The 22,991-nt window shown below is 42.0% G+C and overlaps 1 pseudogene; it reads right to left on the bottom strand.

Annotated features, from left to right (window-relative positions):
- Positions 1-788: 788 nt before the first annotated feature.
- Positions 789-13,339, bottom strand: LOC101286053 (40S ribosomal protein S3a-like; annotated as a pseudogene).
- Between the last annotated feature and the right edge of the window lie 9,652 nt (positions 13,340-22,991).

The following is a 22,991-nucleotide window of genomic DNA, read 5'->3' as shown; positions in this document are numbered from 1 at the left end:
GAGAAGGGCCAATCCTATGTGTTCATAAGACAGAAGGACAGCAGGGAATGCCCCCAAATAAACCCAGAAGTCAGAGCACACATTGCCAGGGCTGTGTCCAAAGTCAGAGACTGCGGGCCAAGGAGGAAGCCGCAATGAGGGGAGGGGAGGGGAGGAGAGAGGCCCCCAACATGAGACTAACAGCAGCCTCAGACCAGGAACCAAAGGAACTCTTTAAGAAAATGGAATTGCCACCACTTCTATTGCCCCCTCAGTTGGGCCCAGAGGGTCCAACTGTCAGGCAATCATATAAATTCCATCCCAAGGCCGGCAGCAGCTGCGGAGGCTGAAAAATGTAGGCTTGGGAAGAAACAGATCTGGGTTCTAATCTTGGTTTCGCTACTTCCTATTTATGAGATTTTAGGCAAGATATTTAACCCAACTGAACCCCAGTTTTCTGATCTGTAAAATAGAAATAACAATTCCTACAAGAAGGCTGACGTGAAAGGATTTTAAAAGTTTGAAGAGCCATATTGGGTACCATTCATTGTCAGTAGCGTTGTCCCCAACCCCTACCTATAGGTTCCCCTTTATCTCAGGGGAACCACATATCCCAGACTTCCTCTCCACCAAGGTTCTGGATATGACACGTTTAACAATAAAATTCATTTGTGAGTTTATTTGTAAGGTGGGAGAGAGCAAGGGCCCCTCTTCCTCTGTCAGCAGCAGTGTGGGTGACTGAGCGTGACTGTCAGTAAATGTGGCCAGTGAGGCAGCTGGCTGGTCTCCTTCACCGCCAGGCCCCCGCTTCAGGGCTGTGAGTCAGTTGTAATTTCCTGCAGCTCCTGATCTCGGGTGGCAGCCTGTGGGGATATAACCTGAAAGCTGGGAGTAGCCCACCTTGCTTTCTTGACTCCAGGTTTTTCCACAATCTGGTAAGCACTGCCTTTGTCTCCTATCACGGAGTAGCAAGCTATTGCAAACTTAGCAGCCTGAGGTAACCCCCATTTATTACCTCACAGCTCTATAGGTCAGAAGTTCAGGCTCAGCTGGCTTCTATGCCCAGGGTCTCACAAGGCTGAAACCAAGGTGTCAGACAGATTGGGATCTTAACTGGAGGCTCTGGAAAGAATCTCCTCCCAGGTTGATTCTGTTGGCAGAATTCACCTCTTTATGGTTTTAGGACTGAGGTCCACAATTCCTTGCTTGCTGTCAGCCAGAGGCCTCTCCAGCTCCTAAAAGCCACCCACATCCCCCCCCCCCCCCCCCCCCCCCCCCGCCACATGGCCTCCTCTACCTTCAAACTAGCAGCTGCACATCAAGTCTTTCTTAGAACATCGTGGCCGGCAATAGGACCCTCAGGTCAAATGCCCTCACACTTCTGCTCTGACTCTCTTTTCTGTTCTCAGCTGAGAACATGCCCTGCTTTTAAGGGCTCTTGTGATTAGATCAGGCCACCCAAGTAATCTCTTTCTTAAGATAAACTATGCCATATAACACAATATAATCACAGGAATGATATATGAGCACATTCAGAGCTTCTGGGATTAGTGAGGGAACTTCTTTAGGGGATCATTTTAGAAACTCAGCCTGCTATAGCACCTAATTCCCCCTATTAAATCATATTCTGCTTGAAAACCTAGAGGAGTTTCTGTTTTCCTGTACTGAACCGTAAGTGACCTGAGATCACTGTCTGCAAACAAACTCTTCTGAAGTAGAGAAAACAACCCTTCAGATTATAATGGTCTTACCCTTAGAGGATTCTGGACACTTAACCAACAAACGTCAGTTCAACAATTATTTAGCAACTGTCATGTATCAGTTTGTACCATATTTCAGGGAATCAAAAGAGAATAAGAAACCTTACCAATGTGGTCTAATGGGCAAAATAGACACATGAAGAGAGAATTTCAATGTATCATCACAGATGATAAAAGAGATTAGTTCAAAAGTGAGTATCACTCATTTACTCAAGAAATATTGATTGATCTGACATCTACTCAAGATCAGGCATTGGCTTAGGTTCAAGTGATTTAAAGACCGATGAGGCCAGTTACTGCCCTAGAAAATCTCAACGCTTGTGGAGGAGTGATATGCAATCATAATAGAATGCTGTGTTATAATAATGTAACATTTTTTAACTTTTTTATGAGTTACCCCACACTATGCTAAATACTTTCCACACATCATCCTATTTAAACTTCACCTTAAGCCCAAGAGTTAGATACAATTATTTTCTAAATCTTACAGAGGAGGAAACTGAGACTGAAAACAATTGTCACAATTCTCTAGGAAAAGATATATCTGGGTTTGCAATCAGATAGACTCAATTCTAATACCCCTCGTAGTGGATAATGTCGAATATCTAATGGCTTCACTTCCCACAGCCAGAACCTGCCCTCTATCTTGGAGAGCTATCCTTTGAGTCTCCTTGGCACACGCAGATGGAGAGACCAAAGTGCCTGGGAGCGCACACACGGCCCCTGGGTGGTCCTTAACTAGTTACTGATGGATGTGAGAGTCTGAAAGCTCTAGTTTCTTTGCCTTCATTCAGGACAACTCTAAGGCTTGATTTATAGAGTTAATAAGTTTGCCTGCAGATCGGGCAAAAACCACCCTCTGTGTGACTTTGTGATTGCACACTTACTTGGCTTCCTCCCCTCCCTGCCCTCTGCCCCCACCCACTACGTTCCTAGTTTCCCTTGGGAATTTCCTTACAAATATTTGCTCACAGATCTGAGAATCTGCCCTAAGACACCCCTGCTCTGATATTTATACTACGCCACTATGGGAACCCAAAGGAGAGGGTGATTAACTCAGTTTGAGGCAGTTGGCAAAAATTTTACAAAGAAAGTCATATTTCCGGTCTTGAAAGATAAGCAGAGATCTGCCGAGGTGGACAAGTGGGAAGAAGAGTATTCCAGGCCAAGGAAGTTACACATAAAAAAACAGAGTGACAGGAAAATGAGGGCAAGTCAAAGGATGGATTAAAAAATTGTCTATGCTGGAGCAGAAGGTAGATGGAGTTGAGGGCCTGCCGGGACTTAAGAGCTCTCTGGCTGGGAGAAGCACCAAAGACTATTAAGGGACGATGCAGCACGATCAGATTTACGTTCTCATGCAACAAATATCTATTGAGTGTTTACAATGAAGGTAGGAAACCAGCCCATGTACTGGGCATATCACAATCAAGACCAACCTGGTCTATGTCCTCACTGAGTTACAGAATAATCCTTGTTGGTCCAATACAGTAACCACTAAATACATGTGTCTATTTACATTTAAGTTAACTAGGATTGACATTTAGTTCCTCAGTCATATTAGCTGCCTTTCAAGGGCTCAGTAGCCACATGTGGCTATCTCACTGAACAGCACAGGTATAGGACCCTTTCATCATCGCAGACAGTTCTATTGGATGGTACTAGTCTAATCACATGAGAGGATAGCTCTGAGTTTTCCATCTAATTGTTAGTTTGTATGTGGCTATCTCCTGTTTAGTCTTTTTTTAAAATATTTATTTATTTATTTGGCTGTGCCAGTCTTAGTTGTGGCATGTGGGTTCTTTAGTTGCGGCATGTGGGATCTTTAGTTGTGGCATGTGGGATCTTTAGTTGGGGCATGTGGGATCTTTAGTTGCGGCATGTGGGATCGAGTTCCCTGACCAGGGATCGAACCCAGGCACCCTGCATTGGGAGCGCAGAGTCTTAGCCACTGGACCACCAGGGACGTCCCCTATTTAGTCTTTTTTAAAAGTCACTTCTTGTGCTTTTCTTTTTTGCACGGAGGAATCTGAGGATCCTTTTGATTGTGCGACCACCTGCATTTGGCAATCAAATCGTAGTGGTGGTTGTCAAAAGACCAGGATTGCAGAAATCCCTTTGAAAATGCACGTGGTCCTTTTATGTATTGGATGAGGGAGATATGCTCACACCTGCCTAGAGAACCCAAGTAGTGGGATCTGCCTGCCTCAGTCTGTTTACCTTGTTCACTCTGAATGTTTGTAGCTCAAAGTACATCCTCTAAAAGCAAAATAATATTCATGAAAGAGGCACAAACTGAATTACTCACCTGGAGTTCTGTCATTTCCAGGGCTACAGAAATGAAAGTAAAACAGCCACTAGCAACAGTAATCTCTGAAATCTGTATGGTAATGAAAACTGATTTTTTAAAAAATGTTTACATGGTAAGCGGATAGGAACTGGAGTAGTTTGCTTTGAAGAGTCATTTCCCTTTATTTCTTCATCATCCATTTTCTTAAAAAACCAGTGAACAACAAAGTTTTTACTGATATACTAGAATAAACCTATCATAAACATAAAAACTGAGCTATGTAATCAAATATTTCCATCGAAGTGTCACTACAGGGAAATTTATACCTAACAATTCTGAAGTATGCAATACAAAACTTAACGACTATGGCATTCAAAAACTAAATTCACCCTAAAGAGGCAATTTAATACTCAGTTGAGAAAAGATTATGTTTCCCTATTCCTGGTATGATACAGCTTTCAGGCTGCAAACAAACATTGCTGACCTTGTGAAAGGCCCCGTCTTTATTATAATAATAGGAGGAGTTAAGTTATGCATAAGAGAAAATGATGTATTTTAAAATAATAATATCAAGTTTTCTTGACTGTGATGCCTGTGTGAGAACCTTAACTCAGCTCTGTAGGATTTTTAGTAGTCTTGATTTAAAATCAGCTGGTACACACTAGTAGACCAGCTCCTCAAGGCCTGGCGCAGCTGCAGGAACCAGCAGCCAAGTAGCAAAGATTGTATTATTTCCAGGGGAGAGAAGATGTCATCACAATCAATAGGATTGCTTTTTACAGATAGTTGGCTTCGCTTGGTTTGGGTTTTTTGTTTTTGTTTTTGTGTAGCCCTTGGTTAATTCTGTTGCCCCGGCACCTGCAGGCCAAAGGGTACAGGATCTTCCCTCTCTCCTCTTTGTCTCATTCCGCGAGCCTACGGGGGCAATAATGACCAAACTCTTGGAGTTTTCCCGTTGATTATAGAGAGGTGCATTGTATTCACAGTATATTCTTGCAGCCCTGCCCCCAGATGAAAGGAAGAGCATGAAAGCGCCAGCAGAGCCAGGACTCTGCTTTTCCAGCTCTAACATGCCATCAAACACGGACGGGGCGCTCGACTGACAGAGGCATTCTGTTGTTCATGTGCACCGAGTTCAGCTGGGAGCGGCGGAGCGGCTGAGATCAACAGGTGGCCTCGCTAATGGAACAGATTCACTCATTGTTTATGTGTTTAATGAATCATTGAGTTACCGATCAGCAGTGAGCAATGGAAGCTGTTCAAACAGAAGGGCAGCCCAGCCGTGAGGTGGAGCAGCCGCCGTGCTCCTTTGAAGCCCTGCTAGCCCCACGGGGAGTGCGGGAGGCTTGGGGGTTACTCCCTAGGGTTCCCAGAGAAACTGGTGGCGAGAAGAGGGTGTTGTTTCTAATTGGATGATGAAAGTCAGCTCACGGGACAGACCAAAGGGCCAAATATAGAAGCGAAGGGAAGGAAAACATCTGAATCAAAGGTTGAGGTAAAAACCGAGAGACAGGTGTTTGCGGTGAACCGTGCAATAACCCTCACCTTGGCTTTCGCTCCTCAGGAAGGAACCAAGTGGGGAAGGTCCGAAAGAAGTGAGAAAAAGCAAGGCTCAGTATTCGGGGGCCGATTGTCTCACAAAGGGTTCATGGTACAGTGGCGATGCTCTGTCGTATCAAGAGGCAAAGCTGACCCTTCTTTGTGGGATTCCCATGTGTTGCACCAGGCCTTTCCTGTGAGCAGAATTTGACTGGATTCTATACCAGAATTGTTTATAAGGGGCTGTGATTTTCTTTTTTCCCCCACAGATAAGACTTTGTATTTGTCACCATTAAAAGTCTGAATTTTAGGTAGAGAATGGACTTGAGGACACGGGGAGGGGGAAGGGCAAGCTGGGACGAAGTGAGAGAGAGGCATGGACATATATACACTACCAAATGTTAAATAGATAGCTAGTGGGAAGCAACCACATAGCACAGGGAGATCAGGTCGGTGCTTTGTGACCACCTAGAGGGGTGGGATAGGGAGGGTGGGAGGGAGACGCAAGAGGGAGAAGATATGGGGATGTACGTATATATACAGCTGACTCACTTTGTTATACAGCAGAAACCAACACACCATTGTAAGCAATTATACTCCAATAAAGATGTTAAAAAAAGGTCTGAATTTGGAGCAGATCTGTGGACTGGTGGCCCATCTCCATCAGCTCGCTCAGCCTTATCGCCAGTCTCATCCCCGGGAGCTTTTCCAGAACCATCGCCTTCACTATGACGTGCCATGAGTCTCCCAATGTAAACTTGGGCTTCTTCAGCGCTTTTAGTTTTCTAATGAACACATCATAAAGCGGTGTTTCTAGATTGGCAAGCCTTTTCTATGTCTCTCCCAGTGCAATCTGGAATCAATTTATAGAGCCCTTCTTTCAAATCATTTGTCTGTACCTCTTGGGTCATGATTTCCATCATCTTTTTCTAGATTTGGGGGGACCTATAGGTAGGTGCTGAGTGTAAGAGTTCTTCCAAATCTGGTTGTTTCTTTTTCTGTTTTTTTAATAAAACCAACACAACAGACAAAGCAGATGGCCATCAGTAGTCTTGACATCAACCTGAGCTTCAGTCATGGTCTGCCATTCTTTCCATGGAGCACATTTTTTCATGGGTAAGATCCATGCCATGGAAGTTGGTCAGACAGTTTTTTGCCCTGAATATCCTTGGTAGTTAGCTTGGATTTTCTAAGTGCAACTTCATCCTTCTGTAGATCAACAAGGCTCACTTTAAAAATATGACCCTTGAGGCCATCAGATACAATTTTGGTTCCTTGAGTCCTTGAGAGTATTGTTTCTTGTACTTCTGATATTGAACATAGCTGATGCTGAAACCTTGCATAATGATTAGTCAAATCCATTTCACCTGCCTTCACTAATCAAGGTCATTTTAAGACTTGAATGTCCTCCAAGCAACATGCAGCCTAAACAATAAGATGTTTGGGGGCGTTTTTTCCAGGAACTTGGAGTCTCAGCTGCAACTAGTTGAAGCTGAGCTAGTTAAAGACTGGATAGGACCTCCGACCCTCCAACTGGGCATGTGCGAATGTCCTCTTGGTGACCTTTATGATGGCAGAGGACTGAAAACTCCACCCCCAGATCGTGCTAAGTGCCTCCACTTTTGAACTACAGAGGCCTGTGCTTAGTTACGACTGTGCAGAACCACGATTACCGCATCTTTTCCCCATGCCCCCCATGCCCCTCACATGCCCCATGCCTCAGACGCCCTGCTTCCATATTCGTTATCCCATAAGCACGCCCAGCCCCTTGCCTACGGGGAGGCAGAATTGAGTCTTGTCTCCCATCTCCTCATTTGGTCCACCTTGCGAATAAGCCCTCTCTTTGCTGCAGGCCTGGGTGTCTCAGCATTTTGGCTTGCTGAGCGCCAGGCAAAACAAAGTTGGTTCAGTAACAAAGCTTTCTTACCGATCTTTCTTAGAAAAGGGACTAACAACTTTCTTCTTGGCTCCCTTTTAGCCACTTTTGTGGGCTGTGGGGTTTTCTATCCCCCTAAGGTAAGAAACCTATGAGAGAGATGGCAGAGTGTGGTTTGGTGAGGAGAGCACTGTGTTTTGGTTTAAGAAATGTGTTTCAACTCTGCCACTGTCCTTGGAGCACCATTGGCCACATACTCTCTATGGTAGAGACTGACAGGCTATTCACCAAATCAGTATCCTTTCCTCCTGGACACACAAGCTAAACCCAGTTCCCAGTCTTCCTTACAGTCAGATGTGTCTATATGACAAGTACTGGCCAAGGAAATGTGAACCAGGCTCAGGCAATTGGCAATCAGGCCTGGATCATAATCCTTCTAGATGACCCTCCACCTTCTCTTTTTCCTCACCTTCAGCTATTGATATGTAGGGTTGGCTTTGAAGATCGCAGATCTCTTGAAGATCCCCTCAGCCCTCAGGGTGGCCAAGCAGGGCAGCGGGTGTGCCCAGCTTGGCACCTCAGCGGGTGTGCCCAGCTTGGCACCTCAGCTATAAGCAATCTCCTCCGTTTACCTTAGTTCACTGTGCAAGCCTTAACTCTTCCTACCGTGTGCCTAAAAATCCCAAAGTAAGGAAGTATTCCAATGGCCTCTGCAGTTCCTTCCAGGCCTATCATTTTGGATCTGAAGCTGTCCCCTCATTTATACTTTCATCCCTAGACAAAGACAAGAAGGACACTCTTCTGTCCATTCAAGATCTCCTAGAGGAAGGAGTGGGACTCTTCTCCATTACCTTCTCCTTCAAAGATAGAGAGAAAAGGGGAGACTATAGAAGAGAGAGAAAACAAAAAGTCTGTCAGGGCCTACCAGTTAGTTAATGGAAAGGAAGCATAAGGGGCGGTGGCATGAAATCTGGGGGACTCCAGGCCAGAGAATGAGGGCGTCATTTGCCATTGCACCTCGCTGGCAGCAGATCTTGGGGTTATAAATCCTGAATGAATGAGGGGCTAGAGCAGTGACAACAAGCTTCTATTCCACTAGCGCATCTCTTGCTGTAGGTCTGTGCTTCATCAAGCCAGCCTCAAATCCTTTTAGAACTGAAGATCTCAGCTAGTCCCCAAATAAATCTCCATTTATATTCCCTCTTCAATAAAGCCTTCTTCCCAACCCAGAGGAGGATGTGAAAGCCACTGCTCCTTTAGGCAAAGTCACTGCTATTTGAAAAACCAGACATGTATATGCACATATGTCCTGTGTAAAGGTAACTTACAATGAGATTTTCTGATTCTGAATGTATGTACAGTAGAATGATAACGCCTCTTAGACATAGAAGCAGCACCGTATGTCCCTGTAGTAGGAATACATCCCAATTCTAGAATGATGGGGTTGCATTTGGTGTGTGACGCTAAAGTCAAACTATGACACTAAAGTCAAACTAAGTCAAACTCACTATTGAAACGATGCATAACTAGTCTACAAAGATGTTGATAAGCCCCCTCCCTTTTTTTACAAGGTGGGTGAAGGATAATTCCATACTTTTCATGTCTCTTTTTAAATCTTTGAAACATTTATATAGTGTTTGTTATGTAACAAGCATTATGCAACAAATATTGTTCTACATGTTTTTTACAGATATTAATTTGTTTAATTGCCTATGAGGAGGATACTATTATGACTCCCTTTTATAGGTAAGAGAATGAGGAACGGAGATTAGATTATTTGCCCAAATTCACACAGCCAGTTAGTGACAGAGCTGGGATTCAGACCCATCTAGTCTAGAGCCACAGTCTATGTGCTCGGTAACTATGCCATACTGCCTGATTTTTGTTGTTGTTGTTTTGTTTTTTTGTTTTTGGCTGCATTGGGTCTTCGTTGTTGTGTGCAGGCTTTCTCTAGTTGTGGCGAGCGGGAGCTACTCTTCGTTGCGGTTCTCAGGCTTCTCATTGCGGTGGCTTCTCTTGTTGTGGAGCATGGGCTCTAGGGCACACAGGCTTCAGTAGTTGCAGCACGTGGGCTCAGTAGTTGTGGCTCGCAGGCTCTAGAGTGCAGGCTCAGTAGTTGTGGCACATGGGCTTAGTTGCTCCGTGGCATGTGGGATCTTCCCGGACCAGGGATCAAACCTGTGTCTCCTGCATTTGTAGGCGGATCCTTAACCACTGAGCCACCAGGGAAGTCCCCCGATTTTTTAAAAATAATTGACCAGTCCTTACCCATGTTTGTCTCATACCCACACATACTCCCCTGCCCTCCCCCCGTGCTCATCCAGGTTATACCCAAGCCTACCAAGAAGTCTGAAGTGTGATCCTTGGCTATGAAAATTCTTCATGGCAAGCATGGCACCTGAACACAGGCTCTTGGTGAAAAAAATCGGTTTTTTCTTATAAAATTTCATTCTTAATGAGAAGTGAGAGTCAAATATTCAAACTATCCCTCTCTATGGAAAATAGAAATCTACTCTACAATATTGGCTTTGCCTCTGTGATTTTCTCGTTGTCGAATATGAGTCAAGAAGACAGTACAATTGTGGCATATTTTAAAGACGAGGTGTTTAAGCGTTCAACGATTCTCAGGAGCCCCACCTTTTTAGTATTCAGGAAGAGTTTAATGATAAGTGACAAAGACTGTGGGTCCAAGATCTTGTTTCCAGTTGTAGCATAACCAAAGTTGGCTGGTGGAGATGGAGTGACAAAATCTCATCTCTTTTTGCTCTTTTTTTTTTTTTTTTTTTTTGCGGTACGCGGGCCTCTCACTGTTGTGGCCTCTCCCGTTGCAGAGCACAGGCTCCAGACGCGCAGGCTCAGCGGCCATGGCTCACGGGCCCAGCCACTCCGCGGCATGTGGGATCTTCCCGGACCGGGGCACGAACTCGTGTCCCCTGCATCGGCAGGCGGACTCTCAACCACTGCGCCACCAGGGAAGCCCTGTTTGCTCATTTTTGAAGTAAGAAGGGCAAACTAGATGCATGCTAGGGTCTAATCCAATTCTAGGACCATTCTGGATTTGCTCTTCCCCTGGCCCACAAGATCCCTCATGATCTGGCTGCTGACAAACTTTCCAACCTCATCATGTATCCCCACCTCGCTCAGCTCCAGCCACACAGGTCTCTCTTCTGTTTGTTCCAAAACACTAAGCTCCTTCCCAGCTTAGGGCCTTTCCACTAGCAGTTCCCTCTGCAGGGAAGCCCTTTCCCTGCATCATCACCCGGTTAGCTCTTTTTTGTCATTCAAGTCACTGATTAACGTCTTTAGTTAGTCTGTCCCCAACATCTCAAGCTAAGTTATTCCCACACCCCAGCACTAACTGTCCATCAATCACCCTGATTTACTATCACCTATCACCATCTGATATTTTCTTGTCTGTTTATTTGTTCATAGTCTGTCTCCTCTCACTCGGTATAAAACCCCATGAGAGTGAGACATTGTCTTATTGTCTTATCTCCAGTGCCTACATAAAAGCATAGCAGCCACTGAGCTCAGCACATCTAGTGCTGACCATAGGGACAAAAACAGTGCCTTGGATCTAGACACAGTAGGATTCCTTTCTGAGAGCCACATCATGGAGTAAAGAGCTCGATTAATGCTACATTTCCCCTTTTTTACCCAATTTAGTGGTTTCAGAGTAAACATCAGGGTGACTATGCACAGACCCCCATCACAAGAGGTAGGTTTGTACATCCTTTCTCTCCTGCTGACCTACTTCTCAATGACAAACCATGAATCTTCAGTGACATCTTCTCCATTTATATTGCCTGTCTAACAAGCAGAAAATAGCATATCCACCTAAGGAGACCAGCCCCTTGGTGCTGTGGACAGCTGTATAGTTCTGGTTCTGCAGATTCTGGGCTTCAGGGTCTGAGTGAGGGAGGTTCAAGTCTAGTGGTCAGAGGACCTAGAGAGTCTGGATGTGGAGCTCTACCCGGTGTTCTGTGATGGCAAGAAAGGTTTCAGGGGTCCTGCTACATCAGTTAATTGAACATTAACTGAAGATGATTCCAATGCTGGTTGCTGTCCTGATGCAAGGGCATTCCTTCTCTCCTAATGGAAGAACAGGGTACCAAACAAGACCACAGTAAACATCTTTCTTGGGTCTCTGACCAGACAGAGAAAGCCTCTGGGGCTTAAGGAAGCTTTGTGGAGTTTCTGGGAGGGACAGCTACAGAAGCTGCTCTTCCTAGCTCAAAAGGGAGAAGTGATGCTCAACTCACAGCTGAAGGCAGGGCCTCCACCCAGGTTAATCACCTGGGATTAGAGTAGAATTAAGAGGAATAATTGGTGAAGTCGCAGGGCAATGTCAGAGTGTCACCATCTGGATTTCAGCAGTGGAAGTTCCCTGATCCTGCCCCATGTCAGGAATCATCTCAACACATCCACGACCCAGGGATAGAGATCGTGTTATTGTTTTTAATGGTTAATTGACTTTGACTTTTCCTTCTCCCCTCCAACCAGTTTCAGAACTTCCAGATCTGTCAAGAGACAACTTCACACTCTCTCAGATTCCTCCACTCACCCCTCAGGACCTCCTAGATCAAATACGACGTATAATGACAACTCAAGACTGGTGATCTTCTGTCCTATCATAAAAAGATTACAGGGTCAAACATTTCAGCACTTCCTTGCCCCAGTATTTGGTCAAAAAAGTTCTTCCTTAAGCATTACTAACATATCTTTCGCTGCAGTGTCAGCTCGTTTCTTCTTCATAATCTACTGTGGAGAAGCCAAATGAGTATCTATATTATTTATGATACTTGAAAACCGTGAAATCAACCCTTACCATTCTCTCTCTCCACTAAATTCCATAAGAGGCCATGCTCCCACCACTCTAATCTATCTGGTAATACTTTTCTGGACTTTAATTCTTTGCATCTTTTAAAATTGTAGAAGTCAGAACTGCATACTGCTCTCATAAGGTCCTTTGGCAAGTCTTGGGGCAATCAGACTTTTCTTTCCAATTTGTGAAGTCAAATTCCTGTCACTTTAGATCTGGAAATGAACTGCTGACTCACATTCAACATGCATTTGGATCTCAGCTCTCTTCTTCTCATACGTACTCACCCACTTCTTACCTTAACCGCATTGACTGCATCCATTTTTTGTTCCTGGGTGTACTGGTCTTGTCCCAATCTTATCCTCTTTCAGATAGTTGGCTTCCTAAGTTTTCCAAGTTTACTTACATCTATTGTTCCTTCATTGGAGGTTTCAGAAAACTCAGCCAGCTCAGAAGATATATCTGCACATCATCCGAGAAAAATAGGGGAAATCCTGAACCCAAGAAGGTACGGCAATGATGTCCGCACCCGATATTAGATCAATCTGGGCCTCACTTCCCAAATGGTTTTTTGAAATCCATTCTCAGCTTCCTTTGTTCCCCTGACTTATTCTCACCCTCACACAAACTACCATATTGTTCTGCGTGTCTAGGTACTTTGTTGCCTCTTTCTGTCATACGTACTTGCCCGATTCTTTTCTAAACATTATTAACTGCATTCGATTTCTGTCCTAGGTATAATGCTCTCACCCCAACTTTATTCTCCCTCAGCTAATTGACTTCCCACATTAACACAGTTTACTTACATTTTTCTTCCCCTTTCCTCAGAGATTTTGGCAGACTCAGCCAGTAAAGACTGCCTGGGAGAGTATTGGTTTATAGTTGCATCATGAAGATTACAGAATTTCCTTTCACACTCAAAAATATCTTAGTTTGGATGGTAAATTATACGGTCACTCTACAGACAGGGCAGACTGGCTCTCAGCTGTCCTTTCAGACCAACTCTGAGCCACATCACATACCTGAGGGTACCTTAGCTTCTTCCAGAACTTCACTTCGAGGCTACACATCATCCTCCCTCCAGGACTAGTTTTGGTGGTCTTAGAAAATAAGTATTTGGGCCCTGTCAAGGCACTGTGGCACTGCCTAGGATTTTAGGCTGATCTCTCTAGCTATTAGAGCCGTGAGGGTTAGATGATGGTTGCTCTATGTATACATCAGGAAGATGCAATGTAGTGTACCAATTAAAAACTGGAACTTTGGAGCTGAACTGCTTAAGTTCAAACCCTGGCTCTGTCACTTCCACCTATATAATTCCACCTATAATTGGAGTATATGAACCCATATACATGTTCTTTATCAAGAGGTGCTCTGAAACAGAGTCTATATGCACAGACCCAGCACTTACTAAGTTGCGTCTGTTATCCAACAGTTGTGGATTTCCCATGCCACAAGATCTAAGTGTATGGCTATGTCACGGGGGACTCAGCTTTAAGCCAGCTTGCTCATTCCACTCTAATTCATGGGATGGTAAGCTTGGCAAAATCTCTCTGGCGCTAGAACTTTCCCTCCACAAGACAGACACAACAACTCTTCCGCTCTAGATGCTCTGTAAAGGTTGAATTATGTCATTCATTTACTCATTCACAAAAAGGGCTGTAGGGGATCTAAAGAAAGTAATGTCTATGCCTAACCTCAAGGAGTTTATTATTGATCTGGGGATAGTAGACGTATGCATACAAAAATTAAATGACAGGCAAGACACTGGACCTAGAAATGTTACAAAGAAATAGTATAACGATTAAATGTTAAATGAGTGGGGTCTCTCATAAGATCTACAGGAGTTGAGAAAAAAGACAGATCACCTAGGAATAAAGACAACAAGGGAATCAAGACCTAGAATACGAGGGAAGTAATGGATTTGGGACAGAAAAAGATAAATGTTAAATATGCACTAAGCTTCAGGATTCAGGCTCAATCTTGTATTGGGCATCAGGTTCAGCCTCAGGTTCTAGAAGACCAAGTAGCTGAATGTCTACTTCAATATTATTTTTTACTATCCTGGAACTTGTAAATGATCAGTGACCCTGTGATTGTGTTTTACAATCTTATCCAATGAGCATAACGGCACTAGTAAGATGACCAAAACGTGACATTTGGATTACTTTTTTTTTTGCGGTACACGGGCCTCTCACTGTTGTGGCCTCTCCCGTTGTGGAGCACAGGCTCCGGACGCGCAGGCTCAGCGGCCATGGCTCACGGGCCCAGCTGCTCCGCGGCATGTGGGATCCTCCCGGACCGGGGCACGAACCCGTGTCCCCTGCATCGGCAGGCGGACTCTCAACCACTGCGCCACCAGGGAAGCCCTGGATTACTTTTTTTAATAGAGGTGCCAACTTTTTAATTTGCTAAGTAAGTATGTTGGAAAGGACAACACTATCATTTCATAAAATTCATTTCATATTTTGACACCAAAAGCGGATTAGACATAATTAGACAATTTTAATATCTCAATATTAACTTTCAAGTGTGGGTCAATGTGCTAAATATCATTAGGGTAAAAAAAATTACTTTATTTGCTTTATCTGCTAATATAATATCTCTCCATTAAAATATGAAATATATTTATCATTGTAAAAGTAAAATGCCTTACTAATTATTCATGATTATAATAGCTAGTAATTTGTATAAAAATTTAATAACTTTCTAATAGATAACTATAATAGAGTTTGACTACTAACACAAATATTAAGAGAAAGTGCATTTCCTAGATAACTTAGGGAGAATGTTAAATTTTTTTCAAATGTACACAGGTTTATAAAAATTTAAATAATAATACAAGACAGAATAATGATGATTAGGTTTACTGTAATTATAACCTTTATATAATTGTTTGCTATACTACTGAAAAAACTTTTCCTTAAATTATATTCTGCTCTTCACAAAAAGTTAATGTTATTAAGTGTGCTTCCTTTGTATCTCATATAGCAGATATTTAGATGGGCAGAAACTACCAGAAATCTTATTTTTTAAGGTTGGCAGCATTTAGCATTAATGATGAATTGAACTAGGTTTCTGCTTTACCTGGTTTCTGAAGGATTTCTGGATCTCAAACAATGATCATCACAGGGAATCTTACTGAAGAAATATTTATAGCATGGAAAAATCAGGAAAGAAAACTGTCATATAATTGTCATTGGCAGTGGAACAAACATGAAGATGCCATGAATGATTTAGAAAATACAAACATGTCTGGTTCACACCATTCATATGTGTGGTCAGAAAATAATTCTAGGACAGAATAATATAACAGAATAAGCAGTGATCAGCAAAAAGATGGTTATCACTCTGATCAGTCTTTTCTACCCAGACAGGAACTCCTTGATGCTTAAAAGATTTGAGAATTGCCAGGTACTTATGCATGGTATACAAACAAGATGGAATAGCAGCTAATACATGTACAAAAAAAAAAAAGTCCACTTGGCAAAGGATGTCTTAACCTTTTCCTGACAGCAGTGCCAATACAACAGGATTTACTGCCACCACAGTACCTACGGGATGGAGTCTGTGTGCTGAGAACTGCTGAAGAAGTAGCAACCACGGAGTTCCCTAGAGAGGACAACCGTTCCTGCACGGTACCTTCTCGAAAGATCCCCCAGTAATGCCATGCCAGGTGTGCCTAAAATGAGAACAAGAATGCAAAAGGAAATTCTGAAATGGTTTTGTTATCTGGAGATCTACTTACTTTGTCCCACTGACACACTTCCACATCGAGATTTTAAGGACAGTTTTTTCTCAAGTGGTTAAGGGAAGCAGCAAGAACATGCAAAATATTAGAAATAATTTAAATGAAAGTGAAAATCTTAAATTAGCTTTTGGAAATAGAAAATAACTTCTTCAAGTTATTTGAAAACACTTCTTCAAGTGTTTTTTTCATCCAATAATCATTTATTGGGTACCTATGCAGCGCTGAATCTGGAACCGTACTGCTTGGGTTCAAATTCCAGCTGGGTCGCTTGCTGGCTATACAACCTTGGATTAGTTATTTAAATGTCTCTAAGTTTTCTCATCTATAAAATGGAATTAATCATTATATCTACTTCATAAATGGGATTAATCATAATACCCACTGGGTTTTTTGCTTTTTAAATTTTATTATTTAAAGGACAAAATAAAAGAGAATATACACATCCACCAAAGTGAAGTTCTCCATTAAACAGAAATCAGATACTTTGTAATAAACGCCATCCAACTATAAACAATATTAGATCAGTAAAACAACAATAGCAATTTGTGCTTTATTTCGATAGGTACTTCATTATCTGCAGGACAGTGTCACCCACTTTAGATTCAGTGAGTTAATTTTTGTAAAGCACTGGGAATAATACCTAGCAGGTTACACACAGGATGTAGTGTTTGTTAAAATAAGATGTACCCAGCATAACCATGCCTGTTACACATGCACAAAGCAACTTTTGTGAGGTTATTTCAATGGTGATTGTCATCAACATCAACCAAATCTTCAAGTCCTGGAGTTGGAGAGGACATAATTCATTATTCCAAGTCAATTCGTTTTAGAGAAAGGAAAGCTTGATAATTTGGTGGCAATGCTGCTATCAGCCATATCCCATATTGGCAGAATTAGCCAGGAAGTGTCTGGCTTCTTCAACCTCAGTTGAAATAAATGAATGGTGAATACATGTTGATTGAATTAAATTAGACTAAATAGAAGAGGAATCAATTAAGAAGACAGAACCATGAGGTGCCATGGATGCTAATGGAAGAAAAAACATAGAGAAGGGGGCACGTGACAAGGTCATGCACTTCAGGAAAGTTATGAAGGACACATTTCTCTGGGGAAATATGAAAGCAAGGGGAAGGAAACATGGAGGATGATACCTGGAGAGGTTAGCAGGGTTAAAAAAAAAGTTTTTACTCTATGGGAAACACACGGGATTACAAGAAGGCACTAGAGAAGGCGAGATTGAAAATGTATAGTAAGTAGAGAGTCTAACTGGTGAAGGAGAATTCAGAGGAAGATGAAGGAGGATGAGATTAACAACACTGGCAGAGCAATTGTGAGGTGGAAAGTGAATGTGAGGGAGCTCAGGTCAGATGTCCTTGATTTTCACAGTAAAGAAATAGGAATGAGGGTGTAGAAGTTTCTTTGGAGACTTCAGGAAAATGGAAACATTTAGAAATGCTACTATGGGGAATATGATGTGGCATTAACTAGACATGAATAAGAGGATATCCAATTAACCCTGGACACCCGACTGAGATGCAACAGCAGGGATTTGTGGGGAATCCAAGCACAACCTCCAGTAATGACCCGCCTTCTGGAATGGTTAAAGATAAGGCATATGGAGATCACAGGCTTGGAAGAGCCAAGTCTGTAGAGGAGAGATTTTCACATGAAAGGATTTGGCCAGCCAACCCAGGCTGGAAACGAGGAAGTAAAGACAGAGGTGGGGAACAGGTGCAGATGGCGGAATTCCAGGGTGTAGTGAGGACATAGTGACGTGTTGGCTTGGTGGGCACAACGGGGAAAGACAGGGCATTATTATCAGATGGGTATCTGGGGAGTGTGAGATCCTGGAGGTGGCAAAGAAAAAAGGGCCAAGAATCAAGTCTTGAAAAAAATGTGCACAGGGGCAGAAAGAAGAGAAGCTAGAAGATAAGAGAGAATCATCAGAGAGGCAGCAAAACAAAAGAAGGTCATTTTACAGAGATCAAAGAGAGAGAGAATTGCAAGGAGAGAGAAGAGTTTACACAGCATATTTTTGCATAATAATCCTAACAATATGCACTGTCATAGAATAATGATTATTGAATGGTAGTTACAAGCCAAGCACAGTGCTAACGGTTTAGGAGGCATTGCCCTAGCAAAGTGTTCCAACACTCCAATGAGGCAAGTGCTCTTATCATTGATGCTTTACAGCCATAGCTGTGTGAATAACTTATCCAAGGTCACACAGCATGAGCTCCTAACCTCGACCCTGAACCTCCTTTACCTTAATAACAACATTATGTCTGAAGCAGTTTCTATATTATTACCATCATTTTGCACATGCTGTATCAAGCCCATGCATTATCTTCATTACCTTTCAGGCAAGTAACGGAGAATTCAAGGACTGAGACCAAGAAATGATTGTTGGATTTGTGCACTAGGAGATGGTTAGAACTGATGACAGAGCAGAGAGGGGGGATGTACAGAGCACGTTACTGGGAGACAAGGACTGAGCGGGGGTGAGGTGAGAGGGGTGAAAGAAGCACACAGCCTAGTTAGGATCATGGGGATTGGAGTTTGACACAAATGAGTTCAAATACAGCCTGAGTCACTCAGTTGCGTGATCTTGGACAAGTCTTTCCATGTTAACTAAGTTTCCTTTGCTTTAGGTGTACAATGATCATACTTCATAGGGTAGTTCTGAGAATCAATCAACACAATTCCTATACATATTTTTGCTGTTCTGGGCTCACAGTACCCATTCAAAAATGTTTTTATTATGCATATTGCATATACACTATGGTTAACTGTACTGTAATCTCTTGATTTTCTTTTTAAGATTCTCTTCTACTTAGGTATTCATAATATAGCCATGTTTTGATGATTCTCTTACTACCTCTCTGCTCTCTGGTTTCTTGAATTACTGTAACGCATATTACATTTCTGAGAACTTCTGAATATATGTGCTTTTTTTCTCAGACAAAAGTTTGTGAGACGGGTACAGCAAATTCTGTTAGGTCCTCTAGGTTGGGAATGATGTATCCTGATTAAACAAATCTTCTGCTTTATACCAGACACAGATAATTGTTTGTCAAATAATTAACATAGAACACATTTACTAAAACTGTGCTCCTTGTAATGTGAACACTGTTTAGTGATTCAAAAAGTCAACTTAGGATTTTTACCGTCTTCATATCTCTGTACCATCATTAAGAGAACTTATTTTCATCTTTCCTAGAGGTGCGGAACACCAGTTACACTCCTCGTTACAGAGAGCATCTGACCTCTATGAAGATAAATGTGTACAATATACCTTTACATATACATTGTGTTCAAAAAGGACAAGTCCCTAGAACACTAAAAATACAGTAGGGAGATCAATTACACACGTATTCGGGGTCAATATTTGGGATTAAGGAAACACTCAGAGTCACCAGTAATTTTTGGAGCTCAGCATCAACCTTCTAGATTGTTCCTCCAGATCAGAGAAGTGTAAGTTTAGCTAGACAGGGAGAAAGCCAAAGATGACCTAGAAATTAAGCACATCTGTTATAGTCATTGAGACATCAGAATTTAGCTTTTGGAACTAAAGGCTATGTTTTAGATAAACTCCATTTTTAAAGAAATCCTTATTAAGGACCTCTAAACACAGGACCAAATTCTGTCCTCAGATTCTTAAGCAAAACTGGGTCTGAAATCAATATAGGCACTGTTAGAAAGGATCTGAAGATTGAATCAGAGAATAGGATTTGGCCCCTAGGACACAAACCACGCTACTAATCCCGGAGAAAGGATTTGCCTATTTAAAGGATTATAAATTTTTGAAAAGCATATTCTGTTGATAATACTTTTCATTTCCTGCAAATCAAATTACTGAGGGATATTTTCATTGTGAATAGAATTGGACAATGTTTTCATTGTTGTTTTTCGAGTATAAAAGGGTACCAAATTTCAAAGTAATTAGATGTGAAGTTTCATGGCCCCAAATGGCTACACATCTGAAGATTCGAGCAAATACATTAGAAATAATGCCTACTAGCAAACCAAAAGACACTTACATCTAAAAGAAAGTCTACTTGATTTGTGATACTGGCACTTATGAAAGTGTGAAAGTATCTGCAGTTTTACATGACAGTGACAGCTCAGAGAGATCTGGACGATGAAGGGCAAGTCTAGCAGTCTTGCTTGGTGGGCTCTGTCACATGCTGGCTACTTCCCACTCTGGACTCATTTTACTCTAGTGAAAGACATGGCTTGTAAGTCATGTTGAAAGATAGTGTTTTAGTAATAGGAAAATTCATTGGTTCTCAAACTTCCTTAATGGAATGAGCCTTCCAGAGGCTATTTGTCAGGCGCAGAAGAAAAAGAGAGAGAGAAAGCAAGCAAGAGAAACATTTGAGGTCATATAACACTTTGGTCTCTAATGTTCTCAATGCCTCCCTCTGTGCACAGACCTCACTTTGAAGTTATCACCAGCCATAGGCCTAGAAAATCCTCTCATTGGAGACCATGTCTAATGCTTTGTTCTAAAAGTCACCTAGAAGGTTTTCTCTAGAGTAGCAGTCATCGTCAGCCTCGACATCATCCCCACAAAATTGCGATAAGGGTTTGCATCCTGTGGGCTTTTTCTTGTTCTGAATTTTCTGCTGTTGCTCAGACAATGGGCCAACCATTTATGAGAAAGGAAAGGCAGGGTCGGGTGGGGAAAGAGACTGGCAGAAGTCACAGCATAATGCTATTAGTCTGAACTCTCCCATGACGGAACCCTCACTGGGAAAGAAAATTATATGGGAAAGGATGATAACCTCATGGGGCAATAACCATCTGAGACATCCTGTTCCACTGTGTACAGGTTATTAATTTGATTACCGTTCAGAGAAGTAGCCAAACTTCAGGAGCCCTCTCAGAACCTAGTCAATCCTTTCAAGGTTTGCCCATCTCTAATGAGGTGGGTCTTTTCAGCAATCATCTAACCACATGATTTCCTTAATTTTCAGCCGGTTGCATAACGACAAAGATAAATGTGGCTTTTCCCAGCTGCTTCTAAAATAAGTTCAAGACTGAATTAATACGAATGGAAATACTTTTTGTTTGTGTAAAGGGTAGGGGAAAGAAACCACATGTGTGGGGTTTGCCGACACCTGCTAAAATGTACCCTATGTGTCCCACACTTGGGACCCAAGAGTGGCAAAGATGGCAAAATCAGCTCCTAGAACCCCAAACTCCTAAGATGGTGAAACTCCATCAAATTCATTCAGCACAAGCTAGAAAACTCCAAAATTACCAAAATAGACTTAGTTGTAAAAGAAATCTTTGGGGGGATTCTTGAATCCCATCACTTGTCCAGTGAAATATGACAACTATGTTATTTCTAAAAACAAGGGTTGCCACGTGTTGAAATATCTCCAATCTGTCAATTTATGTTCTCGTCAAGCTCTCATTTGTATTAGGAATATAATGGGTGATGGGAGGGCTTGGGAGTCTGAGAACAGCAAAGCTTTAATGACTGTAGAGGGAAAATATCCTACTTGAAATTGCACAGAAAAGTGGGAGCCTCATACCGAGTGAGAATCTTGACTTAACTGGAAAAAAAAGCATTCCTTACTTGTTAAATTGACATTCTCACCATGTACCATTAACACTTATTTGGGACACATTTGTAGTGAATAGATGCCCTCCAATTAAATAACACCTGTGTGGGACACTATACATTGAAAATTAAAAACAAACACACAAAAGACTTGTTCTGTCACAGGACCCCATAATCTAATGGGGGGAAGTAGCTCCCACAGACCAAAGAACACAGAAGGTCTTGAAGATGGAAAGACACAAACGAGGGGCAAAGTCCCTGAAGGCTAAGTGAAAATGGAAAAGAATGATGAGGTCAGTCAGGATACTTTTTCCAGGGAAAGTTGAATATTTAGGTAGATTTGAGAGGATAACATGGCTGGATGGATAGAAGAGAGGATATTCTAGTGGAAATGGAGGACGTTAAGACCCTGAAGCTCAATCCATTTTATCTCTTTGTTCTATTCCCTCCATCTGAACTGCAGCCCAATCCCCCCCTCCTCGCAAGTAGAGGAAGAGTAGATATGGCTTCTGTGGTTAAGTTATAAAGATGGTGTTGCTTGTTAGGTACTGCAAAGTATTTTTCTGTTACTAACAAGCAAATCAAATCAGATCAAACTGTTCAAACTCAGTTCACTCTCTTATAAGAAGATAGACATGGGTTTCGGGGGAAGGTTATCATTTGCTTTCTTATTGTCTCATCTTTCTTTAAGCTCCATCAAGTGGCTTTACTATACATCATGATGATTCCTTTCAATAAATTCTTTAATGCATCAAACTACCCCACGAGGCAAAAAATCTTCAGGGTGCTGATCCACCTTTAAGACAAATCCCTTTCGATTTCTTCTTAACCAGTTGCTTTAAATTCCCTTACTCTCCTCTCATCTGTGCTATGTAAATTCAGATTAAAATGCAGTCAATTAAATCCATAAATGCCCTAATAGTCAATTTGATATTCCTGTTAGTTATGTCTAAGACCAGAGTGTCTTAAGCATGAGTACCATGTATCAGCACTTTCTGCATCCAGGCCCTGGCCTAAGCCCTTCACATTCATTAGTTTATTCAATCCTTATAGCAACACTAAACAATGTTTCCAAATTCTCAACAGATATTAAGCTTTAGGAAACAAGAAATCAGAATTCCCAGAAATCCTTGTGAATTCCTGAAATCATAAGTTATTCTTTATTTTAGTAGTATTTACCAAGGAAAAGTATTTTAGTAGTGGTTTTTATTTTATTTTATTATTATTAATTTTTTAGTATTTTAGTAGTACATATTTATAAAGACCTATATGCTATACTGAATAATCAGAACCTGGAAAATGTGCCAGAAAAAATTATTGGATAATGCTAGAAAAACCTAACATTTGGGTATCCTAGCAAGATTATCAGCACTACAGAGAATCATACGTCAAAATCGCTAATTTA

Source organism: Orcinus orca, chromosome 2 (genome assembly GCF_937001465.1).
Source record: "Orcinus orca chromosome 2, mOrcOrc1.1, whole genome shotgun sequence".
Taxonomy (NCBI): domain Eukaryota; kingdom Metazoa; phylum Chordata; class Mammalia; order Artiodactyla; family Delphinidae; genus Orcinus; species Orcinus orca.
The sequence above is the reverse complement of the archived record's forward strand: the minus strand, read 5'-3'. Positions and strand labels throughout refer to the sequence as shown.